Raw genomic sequence first — 13,026 nt, forward strand, 5'->3', positions numbered from 1 at the left:
ACATTCAAATGTGCTTAGATTTGCAGAAAGAGACAACAACGCCACATTTAAAGGTAACAATTTCTTTTATTACTTGTGCCAAATACTTGTCATTAAAGCGAAAGTTTTTGGCAACAGTTTAGTCGCTGATTGCTTCACAGTTTATCGAGCAATTTACCGAACAACACGAAGCATGCTCATTAGTTCAGCCAACAAGCTGTCAAATATGCTTTGCCCGGTGTGTCGCTCTCTCACTTCCAAATAACTATGCCACATTTAGAGGCAAGAAGCAGCAGCAGCAGCAGCAGCAGCGAGCCAGCGACAACTTAAAGCCTAAGCCGCCCACAAATGACTTCAAATGACAGCAATTGCAGGAGAAACACGCGCGTTTTAAAATCATCAACATTATCATCAGCATTATGGCAGTTATGCGGCGACTGTTGGATGCTCCATGTTTCCAGCTCCCTTCTCCTTGTCGTCCTGCTTCTGCTCTACTCTTGGCCTGACGCCGTCGGCTGTTGCTGTCATTCATTAGGCGACGCACAATGTGCCAGAAATGTGCCAAGAGAGCGAGCAGGAATAGACCAAAAAAAAAAAAAGAAATGAGGAAAAATAATAACGCCATAGAACATGAAATCAAATTACACGGCGAACGTTGGCGTTGGCGACAACGACGATGATGGCAACACGGCTACACGGCAACTGCGTGCCACAAACCTTTCTCGCTACACAAAAAGTTTTTGCATGTTGCTCTTCGGCTCTTTGGCGACACAGCGACTGACTGCCAGACTCAATGACTATCCATCTATCTGTCTCTTTGTCTGTCTGCCTTACTTTCTATCTGTCTGTCCATCTGTGTCTGTGTCTGCTGCGGAATTTCAACATGTAGCTGCAGCTGCTTCATTTATTTAATTATTTCCGAGCAGGCAACTGTCTCTTCACTCTCGCCTTCTCTCTTCAGCTCTTCAGCTCTTTTACTGCCTGCTGCGCGTGCTACTTTTTCCCTCTGCAGTAATTTAGTTTATTGTTATTTTTGCTTACACACTCGGCAAATTGCATTGTTTACAGGAAATTGCAGAAATTAGTTTTCGACGACTAACGGCGCATAATTGTATGAAATCTCAGAGTGTGTCTCTCTTCTCAGCACTGATTAAAGTGCCACGCCTCTTCCACACTTGTCTCAAGGCACATTTCTATGTACTTCATTTGCCAACTGTAAACAGCCATCAAGACTCACATGCGCAGCCATTGAAAAGGCATAAAAAACGAGTAAACTGTACATTTCTACAGTCGAGTGTGCTCGACTGTGAGATACCAGTTACATTTTTTTAATATAAATATACCGAATTAATGTACCGCAAAAACACTAAAAATGTACTACAGGTTATATTTGCTATATTGCTAAAGTATTACAATGGAAAATATACCATATTATTTTAAAATATACGAAAATAGTATACCGAAAAAATACCAGCAATACGCCAAAGGAAATATATGATATATTGATAGAGTACTACATTAAAAATAGTTCATATAAAGAAAACAGAGCGGTATTCATTTTAAAATATAACGAATTAATGTACCGCAAAAATACTAAAAATATACTAAAGGTTATATTTGGTATATTGCTAAAGTATTGCAATAAAAAATATACCATATTATTTTAAAATATACGAAAATAAAAAAAGTAAATATTTGATATATTGATAGAGTACTTACTACATTGAAAATATTTCATAGAGGGTAAAATATACCAGATTATCAACTTTTCCATACAATTCCTAGAGGCAAGAAGTTATAATACCCTTCTACTCTATAGGTAGCGAATATAAAAAGAGAAAACAGAAAATACGCAACTCAAACAATTTCCTTGTAGAGCCGTTTGTTGCTCCTTTTCTTTCATTTTTATGACGCATTGATTTTATGATTTTTAGCACCCAACGGTGTAAAAGTTGACATCCGTGTCCTATGAGAGCACCGTCGGCACTTAAAAGATGCCTCCAACCAATGTTCACTACAGTTCAGCCTCAGAGCTTGTGAGGCAACCTTAAAAAAAGATCTGCAGCTGTCTGCTGAGCTGATAAGCGCTGAAAGCGACATCAATTTTAATGCTGATCTCTTTGAATCTATTTGCACGGAATATAAATTGAAAAAGTTGCCAATAAATATTGACTTTTGGCAAATATTGAGGATTAAATTTCACAGCAATGTTTGTATTAATTTAATACATTTTCCTCTGTACAATCTTAGTTTACTTTTGCTTCACTTGTCAACTAATTATTTAGCTCTTCAGGCCATAAACAATCTATCCATCTTTTTTTACTATCCTGTATGTTTGATCAACAACTTTCATTTATGTTACTTTCTGCATCTGTAGCTTAGTTCCAGCTCATTTAACCACGCGTCTGAGTCTCTAATCTCAGCGCATCCAGGCAGTCAGCTCAGCTCAACACAACTCAAACTCGTCTGAACTCTACTCAACTCATCTGCCGCCAAACGTCACTCATCCAGAATTCTGGGCATTCACACACACTGCCATCTAACATTTACCCAAGCCCAGACCCAAGCCCAATGGTGTAAATCTCAAAACACATGCTCCCAAGTTGCGCAACATCATCCATCAAAATCATTTTATATGGAAACGAGATGGGCAACAATTTTATGGGCGCACTTAAATTATTTTTTTTTCTCCCCTGTTGTTGTCGCATGCTGGCTTAACCCTTTGGCAAGCTATTGGAGCAAATAGAACCAATACTCGTATCCTTTCTGGTTTTTAATGCCTCAACTTTAACACGAAAATGGTTTGGCCTCAAACTCCAGAACAGAGAAAAACAATTTTTTATACCGAAGAGAGCGAGCAAGTTTATTTTATGCTTTGTTTTGTTAGTTGTTCCGACTATTTTGTCAATGTTCTCCCAGTTGTCCAGCATTTTTTACGACCAGTTTCCAATTCGCCCGAGGTGGTTATACCTGTCACAAAACGAAATCGGCATAAAAACTTTGCCATAAACTTTGCTGAATTCGAAAAAAACAATCAGTCAATTAGATTATGCAATTTGCCACTTTATTATCTGTATATGGTTTTTATAGTGTTTCAATTTAATTTATTTAATATTTCAATTGCTTTAAATTAAATTTATAGAGTATTGCAGCTGCGGTGCATTAATGGAGTACACTTTTTGCTTTATTTTTACGCCATTGAAGCGTGTTATTGGGATGAAGTAGTTGGAGGGCCGCAGACATAAAAATAGGAACATGCCTCATTCCATTCACATGTGAGCACGACATACGCACGAAATACTTTTAAATTGCCACGAAAAACATTGCCACAGCAATGGCTGCGACTGCGACACGGCGATCCATCATGGCGGCAGCTTCCGGTTTGCCAATTGCGCAGCGCAAATATTTTCATAATTCGACTAACAAAGTCAAAAGCCGCAAAACTGCATGGCATACCCGAAAATCAATAAGTTTGGCGTACGTGTTATGCTCAATGACTCCACAGGAGCTGCCCAGATCTATCCCTCAATATATATCCAGATACGAGTGCGATACCCACTATGAATGAGTACCCGAAATGCTAGAGTGTGAGTGCTCGCTCGTTCATTTCTGCCTAGGGCCTCTTTTTTTTATACCGAATGCTCATAGAGTAGAAGGGTATTATAAATTTGTGCCTGCATGAAATCTATTAAACAGGCAGAAGGCTTTGTGAATTATATACATATATTCTTGATCAGCGTCAACAGCTGAGACGATATAGTCATATCCGTCTGTCCATCTGTCTGTCTATTTATGATTCCTGAGAATTTGATTGCAATCGAGTAAAAATTTTGAAAGTTATTTATGAAATATTTCTTCACAAATTATGCCTACTGCAATCGGTTCTTAGCTGCTTTGGCTGATAATCTGGTATATTTTGACCTCTATGGTATATTTCGAATCATCTTTATCGATATACCAAATATGATCTTTGGTATATTATGGCACTTTTGCGATATTTTATTTAATATATTTCCAAAGGAGTATTTAATCGATATACCAAATATGACTTTCGGTATATTTTTAGTATTTTATAGTATTTTTTGTATATTTTAAAATGAATACCGCACTGTTTTTGCTTTTATTCGAAATGGGTAGCGGGTATCTCAAAGTCGAGCACACTTAACTGTAGCTTTCTTGTTTTTTTTTTGGTGGCTCGTGATTTTTGCCAAAAGTTTTGCTGAAGTGGATTTGAGCTAACGCTGTCGATAACTTCATCAACCTGAAGGATTTTTGTACTTTTTTTTTGTACCCTTACCTAGAAGGTAACATAATTTAGTTTGTGTAGTCAATAGAGCGTATGCCACAATTTATTTTTAGCAAACAGAAACATCAATTTGATTTACACAAATTGGATTTGGTCACTGAAAATGAAACAAAGTTTTAAATTTATTTTGTATTTAAATGAAATGTTGCCTGTTCAATAAAATCATGAGTAAATGCAAAAAGAAAATACTTTAGTAATTAAAAACTTATTTTGGTTTCCTTACGTATAGAATATATAGAAATATACTCACATCAACGTTGAGGGTATCGAATAGTTGTTGATTTCCAAAAATTCTCTGCCCCTTCTATAACTTTTTTTTTAGGTATTTGCAGTGGCAAAACTTTTTGGCAAGGGTCGCGTGGTGGCACGTGTTGGTCGTTGTAGCGCACGCTGGAGAGTTATTACAACAACCTCATGCTCATGCTCAACCTCAATCACAACAACAAGAACAACAATGGCAACTATATCAATAGCAAAGAAAACAAGAACAACAAGTGTACTGGCAACATGCATACTTATATTTATTAATGGCCACTTCGATAAATCTCAAAACGAGAGACGCCTCTGCGACCATCGTCATCTTCATCTTCATCATCATCATCAGCATCACGAGTAGCATCCTCAGCTTCATCATCGTCGTCGTCATAACAAAAGCTTAGCGAAGTTGCCGCAATTTTTCCAATAATAAGCTCAAATGAATATGAGTGCCGAGAGGCGACAGCGTCACCCAACAAAAGATATTGCCAACTTTTTCGTTTCGTTTCGTTTTTTTTTTCTTCATTTTTTTTTTGACATGTGGCTCAGATAATTTTTGTGTGGTGGCAATTTGATTAAAGGCCCAATCATTCGATTGGCACAAGCAGCGCCCTAGGCTCAAGGCAATTATGTACCAACAAGGATTTAGTTCAACAAAAAATGACAAGCACAATCCATAATAATCTGCAAATATATATTATGCAAAATCAGACAAAGTACGTGCGCACACCAACTGAAAAATATAAAATACAAAATACAAAGTTCAACGTAAAGTCCAAAGTATGCGGGATTTATTTCATTTTTAACAATTTCAAAAGTGTCGCAATTTTCAGAGCATGATAATCTGCAGATTGGTTGACTGATTGCAGCATGAAGTATGCGGCGGATTAATTATAATAATTAAATACGTTAATGTTGCATATAAAATTTTTATAATGTAAAACATTTTAGTTAAAAAGCAAAAGCTAACTGAAAATAAAGTTTCTTAAGAGACATGCAAATATTTATTGTTTAATTTAGGCATATATTATTAAAAAACAAGTTTTAAGTTTGACTTCCATTCAATTTTTGTTGTAGCATTAGACTTAATTATTAATTAAATTAAATCAAACTAAGCAATACATTAACACATTGTATTCTATATTTTCTACTTAAATATTCATTAATTTGATTAAAATAAAATTTAATAAGCTTACTGATTAACTTCAGGAATAAATATATATTTTATATTTTCGACTTGTTCATTAATTTAAATTAAATTTAAATTCAATCAACCCACTGAACAACTCCACAACTGCATCAAGAATATATTCCATTTTCCATTTTGTTCATTGAAATTTAGTGAGGCTAGTCATCAAATTCCCGACTATTTCTATAGTAGAATACTTCATGACACAATACATATTTTGCCACTACACATTTAAGCACTCTAATTTAAACTAAACATTTGAAGTGAACAACTTGTAACTAGCTTTCTACACCGCCATTTGCATAACAATCTCAAATTACACACAGATTGCGATTTCTTGGGTGCAGCCGAGGTATCTTTTATTTTTTTGGGGACTCAAGTGTTGACAGCGCGTGGCTCAACTTGCTTCGTGGCCCAAAAGTTGTTTGCTGCCAACGCCGTTAACAAGCCAAGTCAATAGCAGAGACAAGAGCCGGGTTAACCGTTAGCCCAGCAGTCTCATTAGGTGCCGTGCGTCCTGTATATACATCCGACTGTTCTCCTGTTGTCCTGTTGTCCACACAAAACGCTAAGCCCAAAACGGTTTGGAGTTGCTGCCCCTGCCCCACATCTGCATTTAGGCATTGTCAACATTTCGTGTAACAGTCAAAATCGTCTGGCAGGAAATGAGTTTACTTTGCAGGCCACCCACGAGACACCGAGCGACTCAGTGAGCAGTCAAAGCAGACAGTGGCAAAGAAACAGAGAGTCAAAGTCAGAGTTGGGGGGAAAGGGAGTGTGGAGTGTGGAGTGTGGAGTGTGCTGTCCAGGAACAGGAAGTTCGCTGTCATAGTTGCTGCCATAATTATCTTGTTTACAAGGTGAAGGTAGCCAGCACACAGGCCCAGGCTCAGGCCCAAACTCAGGCCAGGCAACAAACCCACAACACAACAGCTACTGTGCCTGACTTGAAAATTTATGACTGTACAACACATTGGGTATATTAATTTGAATATGATTGCCCTTGGGTGCCCGGTTTGCCAGTTCATAATATCAAGTCAAAACACACACACACATACTGACAACGATTTAGTATGCTCATGAAATATTTGTGTTGCAGATTAGTAAAATGGACAATTTTGTTGCTTTTGCCCCTGCCATTAATTACAGTTTTCACTCTCGCTTACAGATTTACACCCACACACACACACACATACACACACAGACATTTGCTGTACAATATTTTGTGACAATTATTAATCGTGTCGCCTGTCGTCAGAGCCATAGCACAGCTTGGCTTTCCCTTTGCATATCAAAAATTTCTCAACTCTCAACTTGTGCCAAATTTGCTGTTCATTAGCATTTTGGAAAAGGCGATTGCATGCAATGTCCCTAATTGAGTTGAGTTCACTGGCATTTTGGGGTCAGACCAGTCACATAGAAGCCACTAGTCCAAGGATAACGTTAAGTCCTCGCTCTTTCTCTCTTTCTCTCTCTGGGAAACGTTGCAAATAAGTCTCAAGATATAGCTACATATAATTAATGGCTTACCTTGATTACACACTAATGCTGGACTATTAGTAGCAATCATAAATTCAACATTCTATATCTCAGCATATCTCTGTCTAGACTAGAGATTTAATATACCGAAAGTTCTCCAATTGCTTTGATCAATAATCTGGCAAGATTACAAGTTCTGTGGAGCAAACTAATGATAGAAAAGATAAATAAGCAGGCAAGAAATGATAGACAACATTATCATAGAGAAAGTGAGAACACTAATGATGCTAAATGAAATAAATGTCGCAACTTTAATATCGACTTCTAAACACACAAAAATTTAAGACAAATTTGTTGCCTAATTGATGGCGCATTCACCCTGTAAGCACTTGATGTGAACTACTATGTAAACTCGAGCTAGCAAATTAATTTATCATTACCTCTCAAAGCAATCTGAAAAGCGCTACTCAAAAACTAAGCCAGCCGAATTTACAAACGTCTGGCACAAGTCAAGTAACCATAGACGAACAACAAGAAGCACCAGAAAGAAAAACAACACGATGATGATGATGATGACGATGAAGGAGATGATGAGTAAACCCTTCAGTAAGTTCATTAGCCCACAAATGGGTTGAAATAATGCGGCAGTTTTTGCTTGCTAGCTAAAAGCAAAATCAACAAGACCAAAGCGACTGCAAAGAAAATACAAATTAATGGCAAATTAATGAAATCTATGGCGGCAGGCGGCGCAAAACTGAAATAGAAATGAAAATGTTGCCGGAGTTGGAGTTTGAGTTGGAGCCGGGAGCTGGGAGCTGGAGAAATTGCAAAGTGAAAGAGAAAAGCGGACAGTGGGGCACAATTCGAAGCGACTTGAAAGGCAAAGTGGAACACACAGAGAAAGCAATAAAGAGAGGGAGAAAGAATCAACGAACCCGAAAATGCCGCCAAAAGCAACACAACTGGAAATGTGTCAAACCGCCAGCCATGCCACTGCATCCTCCGTACTCCTCCTCATCTCGTTCCCTTCCGTGATGGAAACCCACAGCAAAGCGTGCAAAAGCGCCGAGTGAAGGAATTTGCAGTAATTAAACAATTTTGCACTGACGCAACCCTCCGGGGTCCGGATGCTGGCAACTCGCGTTCATTACGGCAATTTTTCAGCTCAAGTGTTGCATTTTGTTTGCGCTAATATCCGGGACTCAGAACAAACCCAACCCCTCCTCCTCCCACGCCCCCCTCTAAGTCCTTTTTCGTATCCCACCTCAGCGTTGCAACAACTGGAAATTTTTATGAGTGGCTGCAAATTAGCTCAAATTAGAGGCGAGGGCCCAGAAAAACGACAAAGCAGCGCAGCTAACTAGCAGCAGCTAATTATTAAAGCGACTGCAATTTGCACTTAAAGTTCACCTTAAAGTTATCCACAAATCAGTTACAAGTGCTCACCTTGAGGCGCCTCAAACGAATGTGTGTGTGATGGGCAGAGGCTCAAAGCGAAACAAATTGTTCGACTGACTTTTGTTGACAGATATCCGACAAAACTAATTTCTCTTCTCTGCCCCGCAAAATGTGCGCTTGCCAAATACTCGTATATAGGCCAAGACAACGACACGACGATGATAACGGCAAGAGACAAAGACAATTGAATTAGAAAAGCGGAGCGTAGACAGCAGATGACAAAACAAAGAGACATCCCATATACTCGTCGGCATGTAGTTGACCATGTGGACATCTTATTTCAAGGATAATAGATATCAAACAAGCAAACAAAATGGGGATATAGTCAACACACTCACACACGCGCTTGTCTTGAGAGGGGTCAACAGAAGACGAAATTGATGACAACGAGTAGTTGACCTCGCTCGAACACATTTCGTGATGTTCTCCACTTTTGACTAAAGGTCACATTAGCTGCAAATAATTTAGCGGATAAATTAACGAAAGTGCACGTATTAAAGTGCAAAATAATATTATATATAATAATATGGCATTTTATATAAAACACAACCATAAAAACAATTAAGAATTTGGCAGAGTAATTCAGATTAAAACAAAAAGAGTGTTCTCGACTATGAAATATCCGATACTCATTTTAAATTATTCTTGAAAATATACCAAACAATATACTGCAAAATACTAAAATATACCGAATACCACATTTGGTACATCGATGAAACACTACATCAGAAATATACAAAAAATATAACGCAAAGATATCGAAATATACCAAAGCCCATGTTTGGTATTACATGAGCTATATATTATACCATAGAAGCCAAAACATACCAGATTTCCAGCCAAAGCTGATAAAACCCCGTTTTCGGTAAGCATTATATGCCATATAGAAGTATTTCTTAAATTACTTTTACAAATTACTTTTACAATCCGATCGTAAATACCCACATATAATTATTTGAGTGGTGTCAACAGAGAACGAAATTTATGACAACAAGTAATTGTCCCCTCGCAAATTTGATACAGATAATATAGTCCAAAAATTAACTAAAGCGCAAATATTAAAGTGCAAAATAATATTATTGAATTTAGAAGAAAACATAGCTATCAAAACAATTAAAAATTTGTCACAAAAACAATCAAAGCAAAGCAAATTTTAGTAATTTCGGTCTTAAATAGTCTGACTCATTTTTTAGCCATTATTTTTATGATCCGCCATTTGCTAGAGTGTGTCGAGTAATAAAAACAATTGCAAATATACAAAATTGAATTGCATTTAATTGAATAAAAATAAAAATAATTAACTTTTCACACATGACTTCGGTATTAAATGCCTAAATTTATTGACACAATTGTAATTAATTTGGTGTGCACAAATTGGCAACATTTTGACCAAAATTGCATTTAATTAAATTGCAATTTAAAATAAAATTTAAAAAACTAAAACCCATTAAAGCTTGTCAAAACAGAGAACTTGAAAATCGCAAAGCATAAAATATGAATATATAATAGAGTCGAGTGTGTATGTGTGTGTGGAAACTCAGTTGAGCATAAGTTAAACTTCTGAAGCAAAATAAATAAATAAACTTAAAGCAAGCAAAAGAACTCGAGCTGCTTAGTTATTCACTCACCCATTCACTTTGAGTCGGTCGTGAAACTCATACGGATCGACAACAATACAATTACATAAATGTGGTTTAGGCCGTGGGGCATAATAAGGCAAACTGTAAACCAGCGTCAATGAAGCGTTATACATAAGAATGTATTAGTCTTCTGCGCAAAAAAAAAACCAAACGAAACGAAAGCATAAAGAAAAGCAAACAAAAGAAGCATATAAATGTGCTGGCCATCAATCAAAAGAGCATTCGAATGCCAACAAACGACAGCGACAAACAGCAAATGGCCGTGAGAGAAAGCGGAAGTATAACGAGCAGCTTCCATACTTCGCACCGGAAGCACAGCCGGCAAAGGTAGCTGCCATTCCCCAAAAACGGAAATGCCAACTCTAAGAGTAACTAAATGCCTTGGAAAAACGCAACTGCTTGAAGGTAAGAGCTAAGAGGTAAGAGGCAAAGTCCAAGTCGCAGTCGCAATCGTGTGACAATAAAAACAAAACACAAAACTGGTGAGCTGGCGAGCAAACGACAAACAAATAGACGGCCTACAACTTTGTTTAGACAAACACAAACACACTCACACACATACACATACGCAGCCATAGCTATAGCCACATTGCGTATACGCCACCAGCGCCGCAAAAGCAAGCAAATGCGCCCTTTGACACACTCGTGCACACATTGTGGTGTAGCCTGAGGTAGCCACAGCTAAGCATAGCCACAGCCACACACACACACACATACACATACACTCTGACACACCAGCCAAAACAGACGCAGCACTCATTCTCACTCTCGTTTTTGTTGCTGCTGTTGCTGTTGTTGTTGCTTAAGTATTTACGGCCTCGGTGGCGAAATGAAACAAGCGCGAACAAAGTGTATGCCAGCTATATAGGTGTGAGGCGACAAGAGACAGCGGAGAGCGGAGTGAGGGGCAGAGTGTAGTGGCTGTGCCACAGACAGCGGCACAAATAAGCAAACAAACAGCTCAACATCCTTGCACAGTGGCTGGCACATATGACGCCTGTTAATACCGCGAGAGTTGCCACCAAAAAAGTGACAGTAAAAAAATTAAAGAGTCACTTTAAGAGACTATGCACTAAAGTGAAATATTCTAAAAGTACAAAAATGTTAAAGCCTTGTTAATATTGGCACATAATAATAAATAAATAAACATTAAATATGTCAAATAAAATAAGAATATTAATCTGATAACTTAACATTTTCTGCTCATTGAAATATAATAATAAATATATTAAGATCAATAAAAATTGAAACATTCTAATACTAATTTGGAAATTAATCATTTATTTATTGAAAGTGGCGAAAATTTTAATATAAATTTGAAAATTTCATATTTCCACTTTAGTTTAATTGTACATTAACTTGAGAATATTAGTAATATTTTGATAATAATCTAGGAATAAAATACTTTACTTTTCTCTGTATAAGAATGTTACATAATAAACTTCATGTTATATATATTCTCAAATAAAGAAACTGAGAAAAGTCTTCTCAATAATACTAACACTATCTAATATATCATTACTGTTGCTATCTCACTTTGTAACCTCTGTAAAATCAAAACATATTTTAATAAAGATCAGTCCATGTTCTCGCTTTCTCGCTTGAACATAACACATTACATACACAAAACAAAATATAAATACAAACTATTCCTACAATTTTATATAAACATTTTCTACTTAATTTAAATTTCGAAATAAGTTTAACAAACATTCTACTTTAATAATTTTACATACGCATAACAAAACATAAATAGCAAATGTTGCTAACATTTAGAACTCTAAAAAGAAATGACTATCTACTTAATCTAAAGGCAATTACGTTTCATAAACTCAGCTAAACTACTCGCTGGACATTTTATGAACTACTGCAGACATTTTACGACATAAAAGCAGTTAAATTTGTGAAGCTGCCCTCGCGTATGTAAATTGTGGAATAATCAGACGACCACAGATATCACGGACAATTGCTGGCAGGACACACAGGACACACACGTAGTTCCCTGTGCCGCACGTATGTGTTGCGAGTGGCAAACTCAGCTCAAAAGAATTTATAATATGAAGTTAATTTATCATTCCGTTTGGCAATGCGAAGTGGAGACTACATCTAAATATCCTTGGCAATTCAGTGCAAAGAAAAAAAAAACAGAGGAAATAACAAGAAAGTTGAACTGTAAACTGAAATAGAGACTGTGATTCTCAGGAATGAGAGAGAATCCGTATAACTGCGACAGTAAAGTGCTCATAATTTGTGGTAAGGATAGACAATTTGAGTGCTCTAGATGTAGCTCTTCTCTTCTCATTGTTTTTGGTCAGCTGAAAGTTGATCTATGCTGAAGGTCATACATTCATTCATTTCATTTCATTTCGTTTTCTTTTGTTTGTGTGTGTGTGTCTTACGTATTTTGTTTTGTGGCTTTTTTATGGCTCGCCAGTTGCAAACTATAATTTTCTACGTTTATTGCTAACTGGCTTTCAAGCATAAAAGAAACAAAACTAACATAAGAAGTTTATGTTAGTCTTGGAAAAAGTTTTGCCGCTCAAAATACAGCTAAAAACTCATTAAAATTTAATAGCAAAAATATAAGAAGAAAATCCTTCTGTTTTTATTTTAATGCAAGTGCAAGTGCGACTGCGACTGCGAGTATTTTCTCAAATGAAAGAAAAATGCAATCACATGTCTCATAAGGCAGCTTATGCTTTTTATTCATAACAAAGCTT

Source organism: Drosophila nasuta, chromosome 2R (assembly GCF_023558535.2).
Source record: "Drosophila nasuta strain 15112-1781.00 chromosome 2R, ASM2355853v1, whole genome shotgun sequence".
Classification (NCBI taxonomy): domain Eukaryota; kingdom Metazoa; phylum Arthropoda; class Insecta; order Diptera; family Drosophilidae; genus Drosophila; species Drosophila nasuta.